This window comes from Phascolarctos cinereus, unplaced genomic scaffold (assembly GCF_003287225.1).
Source record: "Phascolarctos cinereus isolate Bilbo 61053 unplaced genomic scaffold, phaCin_HiC Scaffold_726;HRSCAF=1367, whole genome shotgun sequence".
Classification (NCBI taxonomy): domain Eukaryota; kingdom Metazoa; phylum Chordata; class Mammalia; order Diprotodontia; family Phascolarctidae; genus Phascolarctos; species Phascolarctos cinereus.
Window position 1 is genome coordinate 186,126,834 of NW_027556098.1, and position 26,711 is coordinate 186,153,544.

Here is a 26,711-nt window from a genome sequence, read left to right on the forward strand (position 1 = left end):
AGGCTTTGCCCTCAGTAGGCTTGTAGTGAGGAGCAGAGAGGCGGTGAGAGCCAGGAGGGCATTGTTGGTGGGGAAGCGGCAGGAACATTTCCATTCTCTGTTGTGCTAGTGGCTGCCAGTGTTGGGGACACCTATGAACTTGTTGGTCGGTAGTTTACACCACTCTGGGCTCCTGTGGAGAGCCAACTATGCACATTCATTTGTTCAACAAACATACTAGTTCCTATTATGTTCAAGACGTTGTCCTAGGTAAGGGAGAGGGGGATACAAAAATGACATTGAGGAGTTTGCAATCCAGTAATCCAGGGGATGTAAAACTTGGACTGATAGAAGACAGCAGGATAAGTATATAACAGAAAGACAAAGTGTTAGGAGAGAGAAAAAGAAAGAGCAGTTACTTCCTCCTGGGATAAATTAAAGACCTTGTGGATAGAAAGGCAGTATTTGAACTGCGTTGTAAGCTGGATAGAGTTTCAATAAACAGAGATGGAAGGGAGAAGGGCATTTCTGTGCCATTCGCCTCAGACTCACACTTGTAGAATGGGTATGGTTTTGGCAAAACATGCTTGTTGAATATTTTATGGTGCTGACCAAACCCTTCTTACTTTGGTTATTTTGGAGGAGGAAAGTTGTATATGCGGTGTTTCTGGGTGGGCAGGGATCAGGAACGTTGTATGAACATATCCAAATCAAGAAATCAAGAACCCAGATGATGAATATAGCTGAAAAGGTCAGAATTAGGTGGCAGAGGAGGTGGGGAGGGAGAGAAGTGTCCAAAGCAGAGTTGAAACCATGAGCTACCACAAAGTTCTGAGTGGGGTTTTGGAGTTCAGCCTGTCAGTGCCAAGCAGGTAGTAGAGTGTAGAGCCGGACAAAAAGTGGCCTCGACTTGCCATATTCATTTATTTTCTGTGGTCTTATGCATATTTTATAGCCAGTCATATGCACTTGGCTTAGCTCTCCATTTCCTTCTGAGCCTGGAGAATGTCCACTGCCATCACCATTATTTTTCATAGAAATAGATGAGCCCCTGTGGACAATGTGGGTCATGGAGCACAGCATGAATAAAAGAGCAAAGGTGAGAAAGCAATGGCTATGCTTGGTTATGATGAGTCTTCTTAGCGCAGTCCTCTGATTTTACAAATGAAGAATCTGATTCTCAGAGAAGTGATTAACATGTCCATGGCAACACAGCAAGCAACAGTGCTGGGATTAGAATCCAGGTCGTTTGACTCCAAACCCAGTGTTCTGTCCACTGCATGGCTATAGAATTAATGAGCTTCAAGGGGATAATTATGATTTCATGGATTCTTCATTTGCTTTATAACTTAAGGCAGAGGTAGGATGTGAATACTGTTGACATTCAAAATTGTTTTAGAAGCACAAATTGATAAGAGGTTATTATTTTGCAGATTAGATATTATCTTTGTATTCTATGTCATAGAGATGTAAATGCTTTCACTATTCTGAGGCATTTACTGTATTTATCATAGGAAATATATAAAGACATTTAGAAATCATTGTTGTAAGGATAGAAGAAGCATGTGATAGAAACAACAGTAATATTACAGAGTTGGTGTATTGCACAGAGATGTAAGATTTTAGTTGATATATGGGCTTTGAAGTTTGCAAAGCACTATATATGGGGGGGGGAGGAACCAAGTATTTATCAAGCACCTATGTGCCAGCCCCTGTGCTAAGCACTTTATAAATATTATCTCTTTTGATCCTGTAATAAAAAAGAATATACTTATCTCATTATGTGCTAACCACCATCCTGTTGAGAAGATGCCATAAGAATTTACTGCCTCCTTTTTACGGAAGAGGAAGCTGAGATTCTAGAATCGCAGGGGGGGGGAACCTGCAGCCTCAAGGCTACATATGGCCTTCTAGGTCCTTGGGTGCGGCCTTTTGACTGAGTCCAAATTTTATAGAACAAATCCTTTTATTAACAGGATCTGTTCTGTGAAGTTTAGATTCAGTCAAAGGGCCACACTTGAGGACCTAGAGGACCACATGTGGCCTCAAGGTCATAGGTTCCCTATCCCTGCTCTAGATGAAGTGATTCACCCAAGGATACAAAGCTGGAGGTAGAGCTGCAAGATTAAAACCCATTGCCTTTAGCTCTATCATAATACTATAAAGGGGCATACAGTCTCTACCCTCAAGGGATTTACCACATTGTTAGAAGAAAATGAGTTTAATCCTTTTATCCCCTAAAATGATGGAGCTTGGATTAGCTAACTCACATTTATAAGGAACTTTAGAGAGGCAGCATGGTACATGTCCTTAGAATGCCAGATCTGGAGTCAGAAACACCTGGGCTTAAGCCTGCCTCTGACATGTACAATTTTGTAACAATGGACAAGTCACTCTTCTCAACGGCCCCAGGATATTCTCTAAGATTCTAAGTTATAGAGAAGTTACTGATTTGCATTGGAGGAGGGATCTTTCATACTGGGAGCTCCTACACTGGTGAAGTCACAATGGTGAAATATGGACTACAACCTCCCTTCAAAACAAAAAATAGTAACAAAGGTTTAAAAAGCACTTTGCTCATAACAACCTTGTAGTAATATGAATACCCCTAATTTAGGAAATTAAGGTTCAATAGAGATAAAGTGACTTTGTTATGATCACACAGCAACTTTTGGGCCTGAGATTTAAAAACAAGTCTCTTGGTTCCAAGTTTAGCACTCTTTCCGCTATACCCCCTGCTTCTATTAAATAACATCTAAGGTCTCTTCCTGCTCTAAGTTGTATACTTCTAACTCAAAGTACTTGTGTATCAAACAATTAAACAATACGAGAAAGATAACAGTTCATTGTAACAATATGAGGGATTTTATAAGACAATGCAGCATTAATGGCTAAATATAAGAAACCATGTCAATAAACAAATCATATTGGCAGCTTAGGAGATTTTTTAGGCCTTAGCCATGTGTAAGCACATTGTGTTAGTCTGATGAACCAGCCAGTTTTTGTTTGGGCTTAAATTACTAGGTACCAGAACTGACCACATTGAAGAGATTTACAAGTTATTTATTTAAGGTTATATAGGACTATTATTGAAGGTTATATAGGACTATGTGGAATGGAGAGGTACATTATGGGGTTCCACTACGTGGAAAGTTCACGGCACATTAATGCTATCTCTGAAGTGGCGAGCCCCATTCAGCATAGCTAAGAAAGCTCCAGCTTTCTGGCTTTTTGAGGGCATCTTAGTTTTAATTAATGTGTGGCAACATGGAGGACCTTGCCCAAAACCCTGAGCCTGCCCACTCCTCTTTGTTGCCACCTTTCAGCATCACCAGAGGAAGAAGCATCGGCTAATCAAGAATATGTGTTGTACTGAGGTTGGAGCAATCTCCAAGGTGCCCGTATGCTGACTTCATATTAAGCCTGTGTCCAACATGTGCAACTGTCCCTAGGCCAGTGAGGAGAGGTGTGTTCCTTCCCTTGTTTGTTTTGGGAAATGAGAAGAGTACATAAATCAATGAACTTTCCTCTCACTAATTAACAGGATATGTGTTCTGTCTAAGAAAAAGTTCTGTATCTCACACCATCCATCACTCCAAACAGGAATAGGCCAGATACAGATACCAATAAACCTAATCCCAGCCTGAGTGTGTAATTTGTCTTTCCTGAGATATCCTTCTATAGAACATCCTTTTCAAATTTTTTGTTCATATTTTATTTGTTGAAGATGTTTTATGAATGCTTTAAAAATCACTGTTACTTCCTTGAGATCTCTCCCCCACTCTTCCACAGAATCTTCTCTTGTAATAAAGAAATATAGTTAAAACAAATGAACTTATTGGCCATGTCTGAAAATTCGTTTGTGCAGAATATCTTTAGATTGGAGGCAGCAGCCTAGGGCGGGTGATATAGGAGCTTTATCAGGAAGTAGCGCTAAACAAATTTTACGGCAGAAATCTGTAATTACTCTACAGGAAGTCAGTGGAGTTAGTAACTACGTGTGTCCTCACACTTTTCCTTAAGCACTTTATCAGCACTTTGGAGAAATAGAAGCAAAACTCATGTCTGGTTTGATTCCACTCTAATTATTCCCAAACACTTTGTTTCTAGCAACGTGTTTGTGCATTTACGGATGGTTTCTCTTCAGTTAAAGTAATTGTGATCCTATGGTATAAGTAAAGTTATAAATATTTAACCAATGAATTCAGTGCTTTGTAAATATTGCATAACTAATTAGTAGTTACTAAATAGTAGGTAAGATGATGACAAAATTTATCCAATTTAGACAAGATATGAGAAATTTTGATCATAAAATACTTGCTATTTTTAACAAAATGGTCTATGCGTACTGTATCTTGGATTTATTTATAGTTGTATTTATTCATGACATGTCTTGAGAACATGAAGGTTTTGTCCTAACAAAATATTGCTGTAACCTTACCAACATCTTTGTAGGTTAATGTAGATGATATTCCCTTTTTATAGAAGGAAAAATCAAGGCACAAACCAGTTCTGACCTCCTAAGGGCCAGACTTTGTGTGAGTTGACAGCTAGATTGTGCCGTCTAGTTTATTCACAGCTATTAGTATTCGTTGCAGAGAAGAAGCTGACCTGCATTGGTGGAGGATGCTTCCTTATTTGGGAGTTCAATATGTAAATGAAATCCCAATTCTAGGCCCCATCCCTGTTAAGGTTCTTGCTGTGAGGTGATAATAGTAAGATTAGTTTTTATTCATTGAGCTTATTAGCTAATTATGTTAAAATGAAAGCGCTTGAAAGCAGGGGCTGTCTTGCTTGCTTATATTTGTATCTTCAGTGCTTAGCATAATGCCTGGGGAATATAGGAAGTGCTTAATAAATGCCCTATGATAAAGCATGTGCCTAGGCTACTTCACAAAACTAATTTTGCTTTAATTGCTATTGTTCATTTGATAATAACACCCCCCAAATTGTAGAGATTTTATAGATTTCATTGTTTATCAAGGCTTTTTCCTTTATTAATTCCTTTTTAGGAAGGTTAGGGATAAACATGTTCCATCATGGAAAAGTTTGTATCACTATTAATAGCTTATCACAGAAAACAATGTTCTTCAATTTTTTCTTATCCCCTTTCTAACGCATTTTTAAAAAGCTCAACCCAGATGCCACCTTCAATGTGAAATCCTTCTCTGGAACGTGTATTGATAATCGTCTTCCTCCTTGGACTTCTTGTACTACTTTGTCCACCTCTATAAATGACATTAATATTTTCAATGATATTTATCTGTTTACATCATCCTTCTACAAAACTAAGTTCCAAGAAGATGGGAACTTGGCATCTCACCTAGCCTACTTTTTAGCATAGGTCTTTGAATGGATGGATGAATCCCAGTCAATAAGACATCTTAGGCTTGTAGCTTCCTTGAAATGACTCTAACTCTTAAGTGTTAAAACCGTAGCCCAACTAACAAAGGTTAATAGATGCAATGATTAAAATTCAACTTTATGAGTCAATAGCCATTGGGTCTGTGAACAATTGTACAGATCCTTGAGTGACTAGGATGTTTTGTCTTTTCTGCAACCATTCAATTGTTTCTCTCTTGAAACATAACCTTTAGTCATTTTCACTAAGTGTAGTGACTAAACTTGATCTCCTGAAACAGATAATGAAACTACAGAAGGAGAACTTTACTGACACAGTCAGATATGGTCACTCTACGGACTGGTTTTGCTTTGTTATAGAGTAGACTTCAAAGCTGGGTGCAGGGGGATTATATACAAAATGACTGATGTAAAAAAAAAGAGACATTAATAAAAACCTTTAAATAAAAGAAATATTACCTTTTAGTGCCAAAGTTCATACTTGATTCTTTTTCTTCTAGACCCTTTTCTCTTTGTATACTGTAAAAATACATGAAAATTAATTTATTGTGGGTCACCTCTGAGGAAAAGGAATACACTAAACATTCCTACGCATATAAATAAAATTTTCCGAGTGAAAAAAGGAGTGGCAATTGAGGCTTAGAAAAATCATGATTCTCTGCTAAGATTGAGTAATAATATCCTAGATTAGAAATACAATTATGAGTGTTTCTTCAAGGAACTCAGTGTTTGTAAATGTTATCTAATTAAGCCTAGATGAATGGTGGCTTTGCTTTGGATAGAGTATTATCTCTTGCTTACAGAGGGGAATAGGGAGGATGAGCAAAATCTCACTCCCATAAAATAATGAAGAGGGACTTGTTAATGAAATGATATGTCCAAGGTAATGGTAGAGAAGAACTCAGATCTCTTGCCTTCTGATATGTCAATGCAGTATACACAGAATGTACTGTCCCACCATGTATTGAGAAATACTAGTATGGCACCCAGATTTCAGTGGTATGCTATGACCCTCTGTTGGCTGAAGCTTGGAAGAGTGAGGCCAGGGACCCGTTCATTAAAAATAATGAGCTCCTTAGGTAAAAGATATCTCAATCCATAAGACTTTATTTTTGTTTCAAAAGGGGCATGGTACCTCCTGAGTGCAGGACACCCCTGCACTCTTTCTTGTTGCTGTGCTAAGCTTGATGGCAGGGGTGAGTGGAAGAGGAAAGGATAGGTCCCTTTTGTTACATGTTGTGAAATTGAGCCTAAGGTGGTGATTTATCTTTTCTGCCTTCTTTCCTTTTGCCATTTTCTTTCCACTGCTCTTTTCCTTTTTTTCCTCTTTAAATCTTTTCTTTTTCATGCTTTTTAGGGACAGCTGTTTGGAGGGGGTGATGGAATAAACATTTGAGAAATAGTTCTGCTCTGTATCATCTTTTGCTCACTTTTGAGCAGTGGATTTAGGTTTAATTAAAATGCATTTCTTAAGAATTTGTTTTTGTAAGATTACATTAGCAGTAAGTTTTTAAAAAATCAACCTAAGCTCCTACTATGTGGAAGGCACTGTGTTAGGTGCTGGGGGGAAAATAATATGAAACAGTTTCCGTCTTCAAGGATTTTGCATTCCACTGGGGAAAACGACATCATGACTTACTATACATGGGATATAAGAAGAAAAACTACTGAACAGAATATACTTTAAACCAGTGGTTTTCAAGTGTGGTCCAGGGACACCTAGGGATTCCTGTGTTCCTTTCAGTAAGGTATGGGAGGTCAAAGCTATTTTAATAATAATACTAAGATATTTCCATTTCTAATACAGTAAATAGCAATAGATACCCATGGATGTGCTGGTAAACATTTAACAACCAGTTCTTGGTGGGGGGAATGTATGCATGACACACTTAATTTAATCTGCATTATTAACATTTTCTCTATCACTTTCTTGAGTCCAGACAGTCAACAAGACAATAAATCAAGCTCTGATTTGTGATTTCTAAGATATAAATGCTCACCATCAAAATTTTTTAACAATTGGTTGCTTCTGTGCATCCCTGGATATCGATCCACATGAATAAAAGCTCTTTGGGGGTTCTGATTAATTGTTAACAGTTTAATGGGGTCCTGAAGCCCAGAAGTTTGAGAACTGCTTCTTTAGAATATGGCTTTTTATCTAAATCCAGAAACCTACTATAATGACCACTAGTAATAGCATCCTCTTTGAATACAAAGGACAAAGATTTATCATAAGATATAAGGGATCAGAGGATCTAGTGCTTGGAGGGAGCTCAGTGTGCACCAGTGGTTCCTGTGATTGGTGAATGGAATAGATAATCTCTAAGCAATCCAGGGATAGAGTGCTGGACCTGGAATCAAGAAGACTCATCTTCCTGAGTTGAAATCCAGCCTCAGACCCTTACTAGTTGTGTGACCCTGGACAAGTCATTTAACCCTGTTTGCCTCAGTTTCCTCATCTATAAAATTAGCTGGAGAAGGAAATGGCAAACCACTCCAGCATCTTTGCCAAGACAACCCCAGATGGGGGTCACAGAGTCAGAGTCAGACACGACTGAACAAGGAGCAATCCAGGTGTTATTTATTAGCAATCATTGTAAAGAACTGCTCTTTCTGCCAACTGAGGAAAGCGGTATAATAGAAAGAATACCAACCTATGAGATGAGATTAAGTCCTGATTCTGAAACTCACTAGCTGTATTGACCTAGGGAAAGTAATTTATTTTCTGTATGCCTAATTTTTCTTTTGTCTATAAAGTATGTGTAAAGACAGTATTCATACTGCTTACCTCACAAGGTTGTTGTTTTTTTGGGGGTGGGGTGGGGGGATGCTTTGTAAACCTTAAGGCATTCTTTAATATGAATTGCTAGTATTATTAATAATGAGATAATGATAATTGTTACCATTTTTATTACCTCCTAGTTTCATAAAGACAATCTAACTGCATCCCTTCCAATTTTAAATACCATGTCATTCAAAAATATTCATTGAACAATGCTGTCTGTGAGGTTCTTGGGCTAGATGAAAAGGTGGTTAAACATCATCCTTACCCTCCAAAAGTTTACAGTTGTAATTTGAAGGCTACAAAAAGTATAAATTGTGAGTTTTGCTGTCTTCTAGAATTCTAGAAATTTTGCTTTTGTTTTTACACTAGCTACAGTAAGTTGCAAATTTTAGAGCCACCTTCCAACTTTTAAGGGTTATATTGGAGCAATATTGTTATAAGGCTTATTTTATGATATTTTAATAGCTGCATGATTAAAAATCTCAATTTAATTTTCCACTTTGTATTTATTTAAGATATCATTAAAAAAAGTTTAATAAAAAACTTTGCAGTAGAGTCTACCTTTCCTGGAAGTGGTACAAAGAGTAATTTAATGTTCCATTTATCCAGTTTCCATACACAGAATTTCTGTCATGCCCTGTCCTATCAATGGGAGAGCTTTATTTGGAAGACATACATGGATATCCAATGAGATTAGGATCAAACCAAGAGGGAACATGAAATCACAGGAATAAAGCTTCATCTTAAAATTGCCTCAGGGGTTATAAAGCAAAACTCTGCTTTCAACTGTACTTGGTTCCTATGGTCACTTGTCTCATTCATTTATTTTTCACTTGTTATTCTTGACTTCATGAGAATTTTACAATATTTTTCTCTGGAGTCCTCTGTCATTATAGAAACTAGTCAAAAAAGCATTTTCATTTGCATTATTTGATGTAGATTTTTCCTGGCAGTTTCCAGAAATTAGCATTCTTATATCACATAAGGCTTCCAGGTCACAAACCATCTAGAATGCCTTAGCATTAAGTCCCCTGGCTTGTTAATGACTCCTCCGTTTTCAGCTGTGCCTGATTTCTGGGAAACTGCTGGCCTCCTGGTAGGAGGTAAGTGTCAGTTTCCTGCCTTCCCAGCACTCTTCGGTCTTTATTTATTGTAGCCTGAGATCCATTTCCAGGCTATTAATAAACTAAAATCCACTTTTTCTTGATCGCTGACACTTTAACAAATTAGGGACTATGAATTAGAATCACTGTTGATTCTTTTAGATGGAGAAATTATTAGGGTGCAAATTATATGCACTTTTGAATGATTTGTGTGTAACTGATAAAACTCAAAGAATTATAGAAACAGACTAGTTTAGTCCTTCATTGAAGCCATGATTTCTTTGGTATGATTACTCCTTCCACCTGTGTAAATGACAAACAACACCCACACTTTTTATGGGCAATCCCCATCCATGTCTCTGAAAATTCTCCAGAATGAACTCATCTAATATGGTGGGGACTTTCCCCCAGGGTTCTTTGAATATTTTTGAAATGCTTCAGTATTCAGATGGTAAGTCATTCCTTGTTCCCATCATTGACCCTCTTCCTTTTCAGGCCACACATGTGCATGACATCATTGATAATAGTCTACATCATTGTTATTGTCTCCTTAGACAAGCCATATGTTTTTCAGTTGCATACTGGGTCACTTATAATTATAGTTAAGAGATGGTGATATTCTGTGATTTGCAGTCATCTCATATTCTCATCAGGATAAAGTGGGTGTTAAAAAAGCAGGTATGGAGGTCAGTGAGCAGCTTGGAATCAATGTAGGGGCTATAAAGTTGTCCAAAATCAAACTACCTTCATTCCCTCCTCCCATTGTATTCTGGTCTAAGCTTCATGTCCTATCTTCTTCAGTGCCAGGGTGGGAGGGGAAGAATGAAAGGGAAATGGGGAAGGAGAGGGAGGAGGAGGAGGAGGAGGAGGAGAGAGAGAGAGAGAGAGAGAGAGAGAGAGAGAGAGAGAGAGAGAGAGAGAGAGAGAGAGAGAGAGAGAGAGAGAGAGAGAGATGGAAGGGGTAAAGAAGAAGAAGAAGAGACACATATACTAATGAACTGAGAGATATTATACACTAATGGACTAACATTTATGTTGGGTGACAGAGTTAGAATTCAAACAGACCTTGACAATCTCAAAGGCTGGGCTCAGTCAATGAGAAATTTAATAACAGTGGATGCAAAGTCTTGCTGTTGGTCAGTCATTTCAGTCATGTCTGGCTCTTCATGATCCGATTTGGGGTTTTCTTGGCAAAGATACTGGAATGGTTTGCTATTTCCTTCTCCAGTTCATTTTACAGATGAGAAACTGAGGCAAATAGGGTTAAGTGACTTGCCCAGGATCACACAGCTAGTAAGTATCTCAGGACAGATTTGAACTCAGGTCTTCCTGACTATTCTATCCACTATACCACCTGACCTGAAGTGATGACTTCTTATCTGGCATGTAGTAGAAGGGATTCTTATTCAGGTATATCTTGGGCTATGTTGCTTATGATGCCCTTTCCAACACTGACAGTCTGTGATTCTGTAAATTGTAAATAGATTAATCATCAATCCATTTGTTACAAGCTGAGAAATATTTGTTCTTTACTACCTTTTTTTTTTCTGCTGTAGTTGGCTAGGCCATTCTCTTTTGAGTGATCATGGATCCCATCAAGGAACTATTTTAGTATTCCTGGAGAATTATCATGATGCCAATCATAAATAAAGCCCTATAAAGGTTGGGGGGTGGGAAGGGGAAAATAATAAGCATTTATATTTCACCTACTATGTCAGTGCTAAGCACTTAATAAATATTATCTCATTTGATCTTCACAATAACCCTGTGAGGAAGGTATTATTAATATCCTCATTTTACTGTTGAGGAAACTGAGACAAAGGTTAAGTGATTTCACCATCTCATTTCTCTTTAGATTTTGTAAAGGATATCCTCTGTGACAAACACCTGAATAGTCCTTGCTATGTGCCAGATACTAAAAAGAGCTAAATCTAAAAAAGATGAATATGAAAAAGCCCCGTCCCTTAAGGTGCTTACATGTAGTAGTAGGAAACAACATACACACCTATAATAATATATAAAATAAATACAAGGCAATTTTGTGGGGAGGAAACACCTGGTGGCTGCCTGGATTCCACCTGGGTAGAATAACCTCAAGTAGTAGGTGATGTCAGAGTTAAGCTTTGAAGAAAACTTGGAATTCTAAAAACCTATGATAAGGAGGAAATGCCTTCAAGGCATTGGAGGGAGCCTGTGAAGTAACATGGAGACAGAAAATGGGATGTCATGTATGTGGAACAGCAAGACTGCCAGTCTTGTCTGGTCTGCAGAATGTGTGAATGGTGAGGGTATGTAGGTTGAAGCCAGCTTGTAAAGGGCTTTAAATGCCAAACAGAAAAGTTTGCATTTGGTTCTAGAAGTAATAGGGAGCCACTAGAGATTGTTGAGCAGGTGAGTGTGGTGTTCAGACTTGTGCATTGGGAACTAATTCTGGCAAGGGAGAAATTTGAGGCAGGAAGACCAATTAGGAGCTCTGTAATCATCTGGGTCAGAGGTGAGAAGGGTCATTGCTAGGGTGGTCACTACCTGAGTGGAGCCTCAAGAGACAATATAGAGAGAGATTTGATGAGACTTGATAACTGATTGAGGGAGAATGGGAAGTCAAAGATGACTTCTATGTTTGAATTAGAGCTAGATGATAATTAGAGATCATCTAGCCAACTCTTTCAATTTATAGATGGAGAAACTGAGATATAAAAAGGCTAGGAAGAGGGTGAGGACCCAAACCTATGTTCTTGGACTTTGAATCCAAAATTCTTTCCACTCCAAAAGCCCACTATCTAAGTCTTCACTTTTCTTTACTCAATCAAAAAGGGCTTTCTTTGGGTAATTAATAAACAAGAGATGCATTAGAATCTCATGTTTTCTAGGCCTCTCAGTAAATTGTGTTTACATGAAAAGGTGACCTACTGTAGAAAGCTGACCATAAAACATTACCTCTTCCCTTTTCATATATTCAAGAAATGAGAAAGCGAAAATATGGATTGGGAGTTACTTATGCCTTTTTGTTTATCTTATTTTTGTGATCACCATTTGTGATTTTTTTTGGGAGGGGAAGGAGTTTTTCTGTTCTGAGATATATCGTGAAGATAGATCTATGAGTGCATTTATAACACATATTTCTTTTGTCTGTAAATATTTGGTCAGTTACCCTTCCCAAATGCAAATTAAATACCATTGTCAATTCCTCATGTGGTACATCTGGTCCTGAGGTTGTAGGTATAGACCAAATATGATAGTCACACTATCATCTCTGATGAAAATGGATCCCAATAAAAATCATGGAATATGATTTTATCTTATTTCTATTTGTTGTTGTCCTTTGGAGTCATTTACAGATATCACATTATGACATGACTGGATCTCGTGCCAAACTCTCAGAAGGCTTGTTTTCCTCTCAGTTGCTTTTTGCTAATTTTGAAGGTATACTTCTCATAATATTCCCTCTTTTACCTAGATAATATTTCGCACATGAGCTTTTAATCTAAATTGATGATTCTTTTACTGCCGTCTCTCTCCTCTCATTGAGGGTGTGTTTGCTTGCTGATATTGTATCTATGTTCTTTTGGTCTCCTTTTGGTGATTATATTAAATCAGTTAAAATTCTAAAAATAATAGTGTCAGTGTCCTGATTTTTGCCTATTTCTCATTTTAAAAAATTAGCATCTTATTTATATAGGCTGGTTTGGGACTTCTGTAATCACAGAAGTGTCTTTTTCATTTTAATCCTCTTAATTTGATCTACTAAGTAAAATTTTTTTTGCTTTTAAAATGATTGTATTGATTAGTAGGCATTTCCTATATGTTAAAAATGGTCAATTTCAATTTTTAAAAATGCTATTTAGTTCTTACCATGTCAAATATCTTCTTGAAGAGAAGGCATATGGGCATGTGGCTTGAGTAGTCCATAAGCATTTAGCCTCTCACTTTTCTTGATCCTGAACCAAAGCCATCAAAATCAAGGTTTATGTTTTTGCAACAGATGTTAGAATATATAACTATAATTATCTTAAGGGTGGTATGCTTCTTTATGATCATTTTGAGCCAGGCAGATCTGATTTTAAGGGATGCCTTTGATATATACTGACTCTGTAACCCTGGACAAGTCACTTTTAATCTCTCAGTGCCCTCGGCAATTCTCTAAGACTTTAAGTTAGGGAGCATGTGTCAGTTTGTGTTTTGGGGGAATTCCCTATCAAAATAAAATCATAGATCTAATCCAAAAACAATAACAACAAAAGCAAAGGATGACCAGTTGTCTCATGAAGTGATTTTTTGTTTGTTTGTTTCATTGAGCTTAGCTCTGCCAACTACTTTGTTTTTCAGAGAAAAACCTGAGAACCATCCTTCCTTTTAGCTCTAATTTCTTAATGTCTTCTGTTTTAATTTGTAGGGAGAATGTCAATAAGATTGTGGTTGAATTTCTCTGTTTTAGTATCAACTGGGTAATCATTGGACAACTATTGTAGATGGAGTACCAGCAATTTAATTAATATTTGCAGATAATCTAAGATCTCTGTAATTCTTTGCATATACTGTCTCCTTTCTACTCTTCTGTTGTTTGTCCTTTGTTTTGAAGAGGGCAAATGATATCATGGGGTGATGCCTTCACTAGTGGGTGAATTGGATTTAAGTAAAGAAGAGCTGCACAAAGTCATCAGCCTCCCTCTTTCTTCCAGAGTCATAGAAGTCCAGTAACAAAACATGTCAGGACAACTGGTGATGGCCAGGGATGCAGTGGATGACCTTGGCATCTTCAGTGCCTGCCCAAGCTCTAATTACCCCAGAGCACCTGCTTCAGCTGCAGTCGTGACTTTGGAACAAATTGTTCTCATTGGCTCATTCCTTAGGGGAGTTCTTCACATGCTTTGAGTAGACATCTCCCTAGAGTTTGAGACCTGTCAGCTACCCTCAACATGGTTTAGCCAGCCTACTGAAATGGTTTTACTGAAGTGTGACTGCTGCCCATGCTACAGCTTCTTGGAGCCACAGTTTGGGAATTGGGTAAAGGTGAACACCACAGGTGGAAAAGCAGCCCTGGAAAGGGTTCAGCAAGCCCTCCCACCAGAGGTGCTGGTCATCCTGAACCTACTACTCTTCTGGCATCATTGTTAAAGCAGAAGGAAGCCTGAATGTTTTGATCACTTTGATGAATTCTTATGGTTAAAGGTTTACCAAGGGGTAGGAAGAGCCTCTCAGTACTTAACTGTGCTGATACTAGGAAGGCTGTCCCAGCCTAGCCCTGGGACAAGACTCAGATCCTTTCCAGCTTGGCAGAAATTACTAGAACTTGTGCTCTGGTGGTATAGCCCTTTGACAACCCAGAGTCATCTCCAGACACAGTGAGGCATTTTACTAGTACTTTTTAGATAGTGTCATGTACAGAGATGGGATGCTCACACATAATCAGTAGGGCATTTCTGTTATTTTTCAGGTAGTGGGATGTGAGTTTGTGCTGAGCTAGCTTTTCCTATGGTCAGTGTTACCACTGATGACTGTGTAAGTCACAAATGCAGTCTGTAAGGGGATGAGATCTGTGACCTTGGCCTCTTTAGTTATTTTTGGTCTAGATTTGTGATTGAATTGGTATAAAGACTTCCTGGTTAAGGAAACGCCTTCCATCAGTGCAGATTAGCAACTGCTCTTCAACTGAGTCTTGGAGAGTTGTCTGGGGCATTCAGAGGTTAAATGACTTGTTCTGGGTCACTGGGCTAATAATATGTGTCAGAGGTGGGACCCTGAGTCCAGCTTCTCCTGAATCTGAGGCCAACCCTTCCATTATCCACACTGCTTCTCTTAATACTGTTTTTGAAATGTAGAAAAGAGGAGTTCTGAGAAATTGCCTGTATTTAGCATTCTGTAAGTGCTGATTATGGAGAAAAATGTTTATTTATCCTCATTAATGGTTAATTTTTGCGTAGATCACATAATTCTTATGTGAAAAAAATGTCTTGCCCTTCAAACATTCACCTTGCATTGTTATTAATCCAGTCTTGACTTGAGGGACTTAATTGAAATCAGCTGAGGTAGAGTGACATCACCATAGGTCTTAGTATAAAAAAGGGCATTTAAAAAAAAAAAAGGAAATCAGGTCCTGTGATCAGGTCAGCAAGAAAGGTTTCCTTTACTAGAGAGAACCATAGAAGTAAAATTTTACTTCAAGAAGGAAGGTTGTTTGAAGAAAGGATAGGATGCCGTCATTCTAAAAGCCAACAAAGAAATATATTTGGCACTTAAAAAAAACTCTGTACATAAAAGAGAAGACTAGAAGAGCAATATGAAGATATACTTGGCAATAAGACTGCTTAAAAATAGCTGTGAATAAAAAGAGCTCAGAGTAAAATTATTATGAATCAGATAGGCTGTTTTCTTGTTTCCACATTTTGTGTTGTTGTTTATTGTTGATTAAATGACATCTGCTGAGTTCCCCTTCGCTACTTTATAGCACAGAGGTAATTCTGGATTCGTGAAGGCTCTGTCATTAGAGTCATCTAGACAGAAAGATTTGACTACAGGCCCAGTGACAGGCTCTCTGCCTGTCATCTGAGGACCAGCGTAGCTAGTTTTGGAGAGGCTCATCACCAAATAGAGGATAGGGGGATGCTTTTTTTGGGGGGGGGCCACAGCAACTCTCAAAGACCATCTACCAGGTTGCTCCATCAATTCCCTTACCAAGAAAATCATAGATCTTTGACACATAAGTTAATTAACTACATTTTGGTTTTTTCTTCAGCTGATATTTATTGAGCATTTACTTTGAATAAGGTAATTTATTAGGTGCTCTGAGAGTTGTAAAGATAAGCAATACATGATCCTCACCCTAAAATGTTTCACAATCTAATAACGCAAACTATAATATGAAATAGAATGTAGCAAATTCTGTAATAGAAATATAAAGTGCTATAGTATTTGAAAGGAAGAAGAGAACACTTCTAGTGAGAAAGGTGCAGGGATCATAGAAGGCTTCATAAAGGAGGTGGAAATTAAGCTAGATTTTCTCAGATACCATAGAATTTAATGGGATGAAAATTGGAGTTGGAAAAAGAATGTTTCAGTTAGAGGGACCTGCATGAAGAAAAGCACAGAAGTGGGAAGACTTGGGTCATATTTAGGTAATAATAGTAATTATCCTTATAATAGTTCACATTGATATAGTGCTTAAACTTTACCGATTACTATTGGAACATATGGGAATGACATGTCAGCTGCAGCATGGAGGCTGGGAAGATAGATGTGGGCCAAATTATGGAGGGTATTTAATGCCAGCCTAAAGATTTGGTTAGGTTATGGGGAGTTACTGAAGACATTTGACCCTAGAGGGTGACAAGATCACAGCTGTGTTTTATGAAGAGTGATAACAGGTTACAGCAGGAATTCTCGTAATTTTTTGTGTGTGTCATGGACCCTTTTAGCAGTCTGATAAAGCCTCAGGACCCGTTCTCAAAATTATATTTTAAAATATGTAAAATAAAATACATATGATTACAAAACAACTAATTATATTGAAATATAGTTATCAAAATGTTTTAAAAAAACAAATTGATGGACTCTGGGATGGTGGAGGATGCATTGGAAAGTGGGGAAAGTCAAAGACTAATGTAATCATTTGGGAAAGAAATAAGGAACACCTGAACTCCAATGTGTAGCGGGCGTAATCCTAGGATCATAGGTAGTTTAAAGGATTTTAGAGGTCACCTCGTTCATTCTCCTCTTTTTACAGATGAGGAAACTGAGTCCCAGGGAGGTTAAGTCAGTTAGTTGACAAACATTTATTAAGCACTTACTATGTGCCAGGCACTTTGCTCAGCAGAAAGAATACAAAGTATGGCAAAAACACGGTCCCTGTCTTTAAGGAGTTAACAGTCTAATGGAGGAAGCCACATGGAAATAACAACATACACACAAGATATATACATACACATAGTATGCATATGCATAGACACATGTATTGTGCACACACATATGCACATGTGTAGCCATAGAAGCACATGTGTGTGTGTGTGTGTGTGTATACACACACACACACACACACACACACACACACACATACACCCCTATATCTTATGTGTACATAGTTATTTACATGTGGCCTCTCCCATTAGACTGTGAAAGCACTAGAATTAAGAGGATTGGGAGATTCTTCCTGTAAAAGAAGGGATTTTAGTTGAGAAGTCAGGGAAATCAGTAAGCCCAGTTGAGGGAATAGAGCCTTTCAGGAATGGAAGGCCCCTATAGGGGACAGCCAGAGAAAATACTCAGAGTATTTGAAAGATTTAAGAGTAGGTCTTCAGGGCAAAGTAAGCACAGGTCTTTTTTTTTTTTCTTTCTAACATTAGTTTACCTGTAAATTGTAAAGTAGTATCCCTAAACCAAGGGATTTTACTGCATCTATGATTTAGGAGAAAAAAAAAACACAACATCAATCAACTTTGTTCCCAATTCTGAGACTAACTTTATTTAAACAGAAATTGGAAATGAGATTTTCATAAATTATTGTATTGACATTCTTCAGATTTGTTTTTATTTGGAGTTAGTTTCACCAAGGGAGCCTGGTATTTTGAATACTCTTTTACACAGTAATTGATGTAAAGTATATGTTAGAATTCCATGTGGGGCCAGGTCATTTAGGGATTTGGGATCACAGTAATTTAATACCTGAAGATTTGACTGAAAATTTTTAGTCTAAAAGTAACCACTTTTAACGTGACTCTTCTGTCCTGTGGTTATTTACTGTTTCCGCTTCCAGATGTATCCTGAGATTTATATTCTATCCCTTAGAGGTGTCCTGATGAGAGATGACGCTTGCCTTTTCCTATATCCTGTGACACGGAATTGAATATGTATAGTTGACTACAAGGTCATTCTTTTGGGCACCATCATCTGATAGATGGAAACTTCCTTTTAACAAGTACCTCATAAATCTCCACTACAAATGATTTGAGGAGAGCATGGAATAGGACAAAGAGCCAGCCTAGGAGGAAGGAAGACCCAGGTGTAAATCTCCCCTCTCTTTCTCCCTTTCTTTCTCTCATCCTCTTTCCCCCACTCTCTCCCTCCTCTCCCTTCCTTCCCCTATTTCCTTCTTTCTCTTCCTCTTCCTATATTCTTCTCTCCCTTCCTTTTTGCCTCTCTCACTTTCCATCTTCCTCTTACCTCCCCCCACACTACCCCCCTTTCCCATAGGAGCTGTATGACCCTGGGCAAGTCACTTAATAGTTAACACCTCAGTGCCCCATGCAACTCTCTAAAACTATAAGTTGCTAAATAGTTACAGATCTACGTTGGTAGAGGGAGTTTCCCTATTGGGATTTAAGCCAATGAAATCACAGGTCCAGATTACCAATCCCTCCCCCACCTTCCAAAAAAAGATATGGACCAATGTGGCATTCTTACAGGTGAATTTGAATTTGTTTGGGGGATGTAATACATTAGTAGAGAGATGCCACCTATGGCTTTTGATTATCTCTTTGAGAGTTTTCAGTTGTACAAGATGCTAATTTCTTGAGCATAAGTTGAATGTCTTATTTTATTTTGCTTATTTCACAGCTGAGTTCTTAATGCATTAAATAACCACTGACATTTTCTATTTCACGCAGCTGCTTTTTTTTGCATTTTTTTTCATGGAGAATTGCAATTTTAAAAACAAAGGCTTTTATGTATTAGATTCAAGAACTGGTGCTTAATTATGGAGCAGGTTTATAAGGCAGAATCCCAAATTCTGAAAATAGGAGTTTACAATAGAAATTCAGATTCTTAAATATAGCTTGGTAGGGGAGGGCTAAGAGTGAATGGCGCCGTTACGGTTTGTTCCAGGAAAGGCGTTTTGGATGCGAGCCATCTCCTCTTATAAAGATGTCCTCTGGTTAGTTTTATCTGTTCCACTTAACCTTTTCCAGGATGATTGCTAACATACAAATGCACAGTTAAATAAAATGAATTTACATAATTATGCAACTTTTAAATTAATTGGAGACAAGTCAATTCTGTGCTGTCTGTGGTTTTTATTTGTATTCTAATAAAATACTGTACTGAAATTAGACCTTCCAGTTTGAATTAGGCATTTGGGGAATTCTTGTTTGCTCATCATTTAGCTCAGGCAGCTGCCTATAAGATACTCTGCACTGAATTTAAATCTGCCCCATCCTCTCAGATATCAAAAAGGGATGAAAACACTTGTAGAACAGGACTGTTATGACATCAAATGAGATTGTATATATGAAAGCATTTTGTAGACAGCAGGTACTATATAAATTGAAGCATTATTGGGTTTTTTAAAATTACCTCTCCAATAGCCACTGTGGCATAGTGGATAGAGAGAGAACTAGGTTACAGTTCTGCTTGTGACATGTTGGCTGTGTGACCCTGGGTAAATCACTTAACCTGTCAGTGTTTTAGGCAGCTTTCTAAGCTTAGAGTGGTAGAGAAGATACTGGCACACATTGAAACAGGGAGTTTTTTTTCCCACTGGGGATTTCTCTACACCAATAAAATATTTCTCCCCTATTCTATCCAAAAGCCAAGTAGCTTTCAGTTATAAGTAATCTCATCCCCTTCACTCCTGAAATTACTTTGTGAATTTATTTATTTGTGTACACATTATTTCCAGTGGAATGTAAACTACCTGAGGGCAAAGGATATTTTTGTTTTTATTTGTATTCCAGAATCTCTCACAGTGCCTTGGTATCTGGTGAATGCATAAGAAATGCTTATTGCCTTTATGCTGATTATCCTCCTGCCTGGAGTGCTCGATTTGCTGACTTCTACCTCTCAGAATCCCTGGCTTCTTTTAGTACTCAGCTCAAATGCTGCTTCCTCCAGACTATTTCCCCCTGCCACCTCCCCAGCTACTAGTGCCTTCCCTTCTAGGGTTACCTTCCATTTTTTCTTCCACTGAGACACACACACACGTGCACACACACACACACACACACGTACATATATACACACATATGTACATATATACATATATAAGTAAAATATGTTGTCAGCTCCATTAAAATGTAAGTTCCTTGCTCTCTGTAAAATAAGTAGTTATCTATCTTGCTCTCTGTAAAATGATAAGTAGTTAACCATCAACAAGCATTACCTATAATGGGGATAAACTAGAAGCCTTTCTGATAAGATCAGGAGTGAAGCAAGGATGCCCGTTGTCACTGCCATTATTCAATATTCTTCTGGAAAAGCTAGCTGTAGCAATGAGACAAGAAAAAGAAATTGAAGGAATTAGAATAAGCAATGAGGAAATAAAACTATCACTCTGCAGACAATATGATGGTATAAGTAAAGAATCCTAGAGAATCAACTAAAAAACTCATTGAAATAACAATTTCAGCAAAGTTTCAGGATATAAGATAAATCCACATAAATCATCAGCATTTCTATATATTACCAACAAAATCCAGTAAGAAGAGATAGAAAGAGAAATTCCATTTAAAATAACTGCAGGCAATATAAAATACTTGGGAGTCATCCTGCCAAGATAAACCCAGGAACTATATGAACACAATTACGACATATTTTTTACACAAATAAAGTCAGATATAAACAACTGGAGAAATATTAATTGCTCATGGGTAAGCTGAGGCAACATAATAAAAATGATAATTCTAACTAGATTAATTTTCTTATTCAGTGTCATACCAATCAAATTACCAAAAAAAAATTTTAGAGCTAGAAAAAAAAATAATAAAATTTATCTGGAAGAACAAAGGGTAAAAAATAACAAGGGAATCAGCAAAAAAAAAAAGTGAAGGAAAGTGGCTTAGCAGTACCAGATCTAAAACTATTTTGTTGTTCAGTTGTTTTTCAGTGTGTCTGATTCTTTGTGACCCCATTTGGGGTTTTCTTGGCAGCGACATTGTAGTGGTCTGCCATTCCCTTCAAACTGTATTACAAAGCAGTAATCAGCAAAACAATCTGGTACTGGCTAAGAATTAGAGTGGTAGATCAGTGGAATAGATTAGGTACACAATACACAGGAGTAAATGCTTATAGTAATCTAGTGTTTGAAAAACCCAAAGATCCAAGATATTGTGATAAGAAATCACTATTTGACAAAAATTGCTAGGAAAAGTAGAAAACAGTTTGGCAGAAAATAGGGATAGGCCAACATCTCACCATAAACCAAGATAAAGTCAAAATGGGTACATGATTTATACATAAATAGTGATATCATAAGCAAATCAGGGGACCATAGAATGTTTTACCTCTCAGATTTATGGATAAGGGAAGAATCTATGACTTTATGGGATATGAAATGGATAATTTTGATTACATCAAATTGAAAAGGTTTTGTACAAACAAAATGAGTGCAGCCAAGATTAGAAGGAAAGAAGGAAACTGGGGAAAATTTTTACAGCAAGTTTTTCTGATAAAAGCTTAATTTCTCATATAGAGAACTGAGTCAATTTTATAAGAAGATGAGTCATTTCCCAATTGATAAGGTCCGAGGATATGAATAGGCAGTTTTCAGAAGAAATCAAAGCTATCCATAGTCATGAAAAATGCTCTAAATCACTATTGATTCAAGAAATGGAAATTTAAACTACTCTGAGATACTGCCTCACACCTATCTGAATGGCTTATATGACAGAAAAGGAAAATGACAAATGTTGAAAGGGACATGGGAAAATAGGGACACCTATGCACTATTGGTGGAGTTGTGAACTGATCCAACCATTCTGGAGAGCAATTTGGAACTATGCACAAATGGCTATAAAACTGTGCATACCCTTTGACCCAGCAATGCCACTACTAGGTCTGTATCCCAAAGAGATTTTAAAGAAAAGGAAAAGGACCTATATGTGTAAAAATATTTATAGCAGCTCTTTTTGTGGTGGCAAAGAATTGAAAATTGAGCAAATGCCCATCAATTTGGAAATGTCTGAACAAGTTGCAGTATATTATTGAGATGGAAATCTACTGTGCTATAAGAAATGATGAACAGAATGCTTTAAGAAAAACCTGGGAATGCTTATGGCAACTGATATAGACTGAAATGAGGAGAACCAGATGAACATTGTATGTGATAATAATGATATCATACAATGATCAACTGTGCATGACTCAGTTATTCTCAGCAATACAAAGATCTGAGACAATTCTGAAGGATTTATAATGAAAAATGCTATCTACATCCAGAGAAAGAACTGACGGAGTTTGAATGCAGACTGAAACATACTCTTTTTTTCGCTTTTTCTTTTTATGCAATTGGGGTTAAGTGATTTGCCCAGGGTCACACAGCTAGTAAGTGTCAAGTGTTTGGTCTGAGGTCATTTTTGAACTCAGGTCCTCCTGACTTCAGGGCCAGTGCTTTAGCCACTGTACCACCTAGCTGTCCCCTGAAACATATTCTTAAAACTTTCTTTATTATTCTTGTTGGGTTTTTTTGGTTGTTGTTCTGCATTTTCTTTTGCAATATGACTAATATGGAAATGTTTTGCCTGATTGCACATATATAATCTATAACCAAATGCTTGCCTTCTCAAGGAGGAAGGAGAGGGATTTATGAAACTCAAAAATTTTTAAAAATGAATAACAATTTTGTGTTTACATGTAATTGAGAAAAAAAATGAAACTGTAAGCTCTTTGAGGGCAGAGACTATTGCTTTTCTTTATATTCCTTGCACTTAGTGCTTAGCATAGTATGTGATACATAGCTAGTGCTTAATAGTTACTTCTTGTTATTGAATTAAAGTGTCAATCAATCAATGATCACTTGTTATTCTATTCTTAAAGAAGACCTAGGGGCTTAGATTCTTACAATCTAGCCACTGCTCATTCATGTTTAGATTCCTTAAGAGTCTGCCTAATATGATGGATGTTCTAATAAACTTTGTCTTTGGCTGAAAATAAAAAAAAGATGACCTAGGGGAGGATATGCCACAACCTTCCCTAATAGTTTACTTTAGTATTATTTAGAATGATAGAATTTTGTCTCCAGAAGGGAATGCTAAAAGTCATCTAGTGTAACCCCTTTTTTCCTATGGATGTAGAAACCAAGATTAAATTATTTACACAAGGTCATACAACTTGGTTAGTGCCAGAACTGTAACAGGACCCCTAAATCTAGCAACTTTCAGTCCATGGTGAATACTTTGTCATGTACATGATTAGATGAGAAAAAGTATTCAAAATTAGGTTACCTTTTTAAAAAATCCTAAAAATAGGATTATTACACAATAGAAACGAGCAAATAAAAGAGGTGGTTATTTTCTCTTGGAGACTGATCCTTGAACATCTTAATTTATTGAAGTAATAACATGTCAGCTTTCACCTGAGTCTTTGTCTTTAGCCCAGGTCCTAAAGGCTAGCTGCTCTTCATTCATCTATGGAGCATAAAATTAACTCAGAGGTTTTACTGACTTTTGGCTGGTTATCTCTACAGGTGAAGGGAGGGGTGCAATGATATTGCTGATTAGTATGTGTTTAGATTTGTATTCCCAGGCTCTCTATCTAGAACCTTTTTATAAACATTTTGTTTAACTTAGAGAGGAAAACAAATAGTTATTCTTGGCAGTGTTCATAAAGCAAAAGTCAGACGCAGCGGGGGATGACTCAGAGGTTATACTGACCTGAAACAGGAACTGTATTGAGGGTATCCAGCATTGAACTTTAACACTGTTCAAAATCCAGGTCTTCCTTGCTTGTTATTCAAAGCAAACATTGCAGACTTTAGCTAGAGTTCAGGAAAACAGTAAAATGAGATATCCCTTATGTCTGTGGACCTGAAGTACTTGCTTTTACTTTTAGATTGATATTCAGTTTGCCCTTGCTTTTTGATTTCAAGATAGAGGCAGCTAGATGGTAAAATTGTGCTGGACCAGAAGTGAAGAAGACCTGAGTCAAAACAGGCCTCAGACACTTAATAGCTGTATGTCCCTGGGCAAGTCACTGGGTGTTTGTCTGCCTCACCCTGTTCATCTGTAAAATGGACATAATCATAGCACCTACCTCCCAAGGTTATTATGAGGATAAAATGAGATATTTGAAAAGCACTTTTTATTCCTTAAGGTGCTATATAAGTGCAAGCCAATAAGAAGAATGGGGTAGTTAGGTGGAACAGTGGATAGAGCGTCATGCTTGGAGTCAGATGTGGCCTCAGATGTTTATTAGTTGCATGACCCTGGGCAAATCACTTAACCCAGTATGCCTCACTTTTCTCATCTGTAAAATGAGCTGGAGAAAGAAATGGCAAACCACTTAACATTTTTGCCAAGAACATTTCAAATGGGGTCTCGAAGAGTTGGACACCACTGAATGACAACAACAACAATAAGAGGAGGAAGAGGAGGAGAAGGAGGAAGAGGAGGAGTAATATGTTTATTCTTCTAGTTGCTAAACTTCAAAAAAGAGCTAACATTGCTAACAGGGGAGGGAAAGGGGAGCCTAAAAAAAGTGGTTTTAAGAACATATTCTTAACTTTTGAGGTTGATGTTAGAGTAACCATCTTTTTTTGTCCACTGACAGAGGCAGAAGGCTAGGCAAGATGGTCCACAAGTTAGAGAGAGGGCAGTAGATTAATTCTAATAGAGACCACAAGTAGAAATTTGTTCTCTATTTTCTCTACATGACTGTGCCATATTGTTTTTTTTTCTTCCCTTAATAAATTAGCATAATCATAACTCGTAGAAATTGTGATTATTGAGAACTGAAAAGGCCAATTATATGGTGGTCTAACTTTTTAACACAACTTGGAGCTGGAATACATATGACCTCCTAAGCTAAACAGGTGTAGACTTTTGTCAAATCAGCATTCATTTTACCATTAATCCTTTAGCAATTTTCCCCTTTTCTATGAATTCTTAGGGTTTTTCTTTTCTTTTCTCTCTTTTTTTTGGAAGTTCACATGAAGTTTACAATATAATACAAATTTGGAATACAAATTCCTCAATGAGGCAGACAGGTTATCCAGTATATGCACAATAAATTATTCTGTCTGCTATGCAATGTCACTGAAAAATCTCTAGCAGAAACTGCAACAGAGTTGGACTTGTGTGGTCTGCAGCTTGCATAATGCATAAAAATGATATGTGTAAAGTGTATAAATTCAAGGAAAAGTAACAAGCTTTTCAGGGAAGGATAGAATCCTTTATGCATTCTTCTCATTCTAAATCTGAGTTCATTTTTATAGTGCACATCCTTCACTAATATCCTGAAAAGTCAGTTTTAATTTCAACCTAAAATTCTGTCCTTTATTCTTCATTGTTCTGCTTATGAAATTTTCCAAGAAAGAAGAAACCACTCTAGTAAAATGGTATTTTTCAGCAAATGAGATAAATATACATAAAGCTGTCTGTAAATCTTAAAGCACTATCTGAATATTGTCTATTAGTAGTTTATATTCATTTTGACTCATTCCATTAGACATCCACTAATCAGATCACCAAAATAAACTCTAGTCTGTTCATTCAGCAAGCATTTATTAAATACAGTTATTTCTACCATGACACTTGTTTTAAAGACATGAATTTGTGCCAATATGATTGATATATTGGGGAACAATTTGAGTATACCAAGAATTTCCAGTTTGCTTACATGTGATTTCCTCATCAAGAAACAGTGAGAATGCAGAAAACACTACCTCTCTGCAATAACTCACAAGCTATGCTGCCTGCCCTAGATGCCTTCTCATCTCTAGATATCAACTTTGCCAGTCTAGAGCCCCCTGGGCATTAGATCCAGGCCTGCAGGCTGTACAGCAGCCCAAGGCAGTGGACCTGCCACCATGTATGTAGTATTTATGTATTTCTTAAGCATTTAATATATACGTATATATATGTATATACATATATATATACACGTATATACATATATATACATAAAACTGTACTACTATTTTTATTAGGTTCTGATCTTTTTTTTTTAATATGTCACTGATGAGGTTGTCAAGTCTTGTTCACCTAACACCATTTCCCCAATAAGCCCGGGGGCCTTTATTGTGCAATTTTGTGTAGCACAGGAATTTGGGGGAATACGTGTGTCACATTTTAGTAGAACTAACTGGACTATGCTAGACACTGGACATACTAAGACAAAAATAAAACAGTCCCTGCCCTTAAGGGGCTTCCATTCTATTACAATGGGAACCCAGATAAGTAATTATGAAATATGTCTAAGGTATATAAAATTATTGGTATGTAGTGATTGCAAGGTCCTTGATAGCAAGGAGTATCTTTTGTCTCTTTTTGTATTCCCAGTGCCTGGCATGCACACCTATGTATTATGTCCTTAATAGATATGTATTGTTTGATTGATAGTGAAGATAGTAGCAGCTGGAAGGATGAGGATAGGCCTTATGTATGTACACTTGAGTTTAGCCTTGAAGGAAGCTAGGGATTCTGCATGGTGGAAGTGAGAAAGGAAAGCAATCCAGGCCTGTTTAATGAGGCAACCTGTGCCAAGGCTCAAGATGTCATTTTGGAAGTTAGTAAATGTGGCAAGTTTGACTGAGATGTAGAGTGTACGAAGGACAGTAATATTAC

At 37.3% G+C, this 26,711-nt stretch overlaps 1 protein-coding gene across 1 annotated transcript in view; it reads left to right on the forward strand.

Annotated features, from left to right (window-relative positions):
- Positions 1 to 26,711, forward strand: part of HECW2 (HECT, C2 and WW domain containing E3 ubiquitin protein ligase 2) — a 422,966-nt gene that overhangs the window by 197,588 nt on the left and 198,667 nt on the right.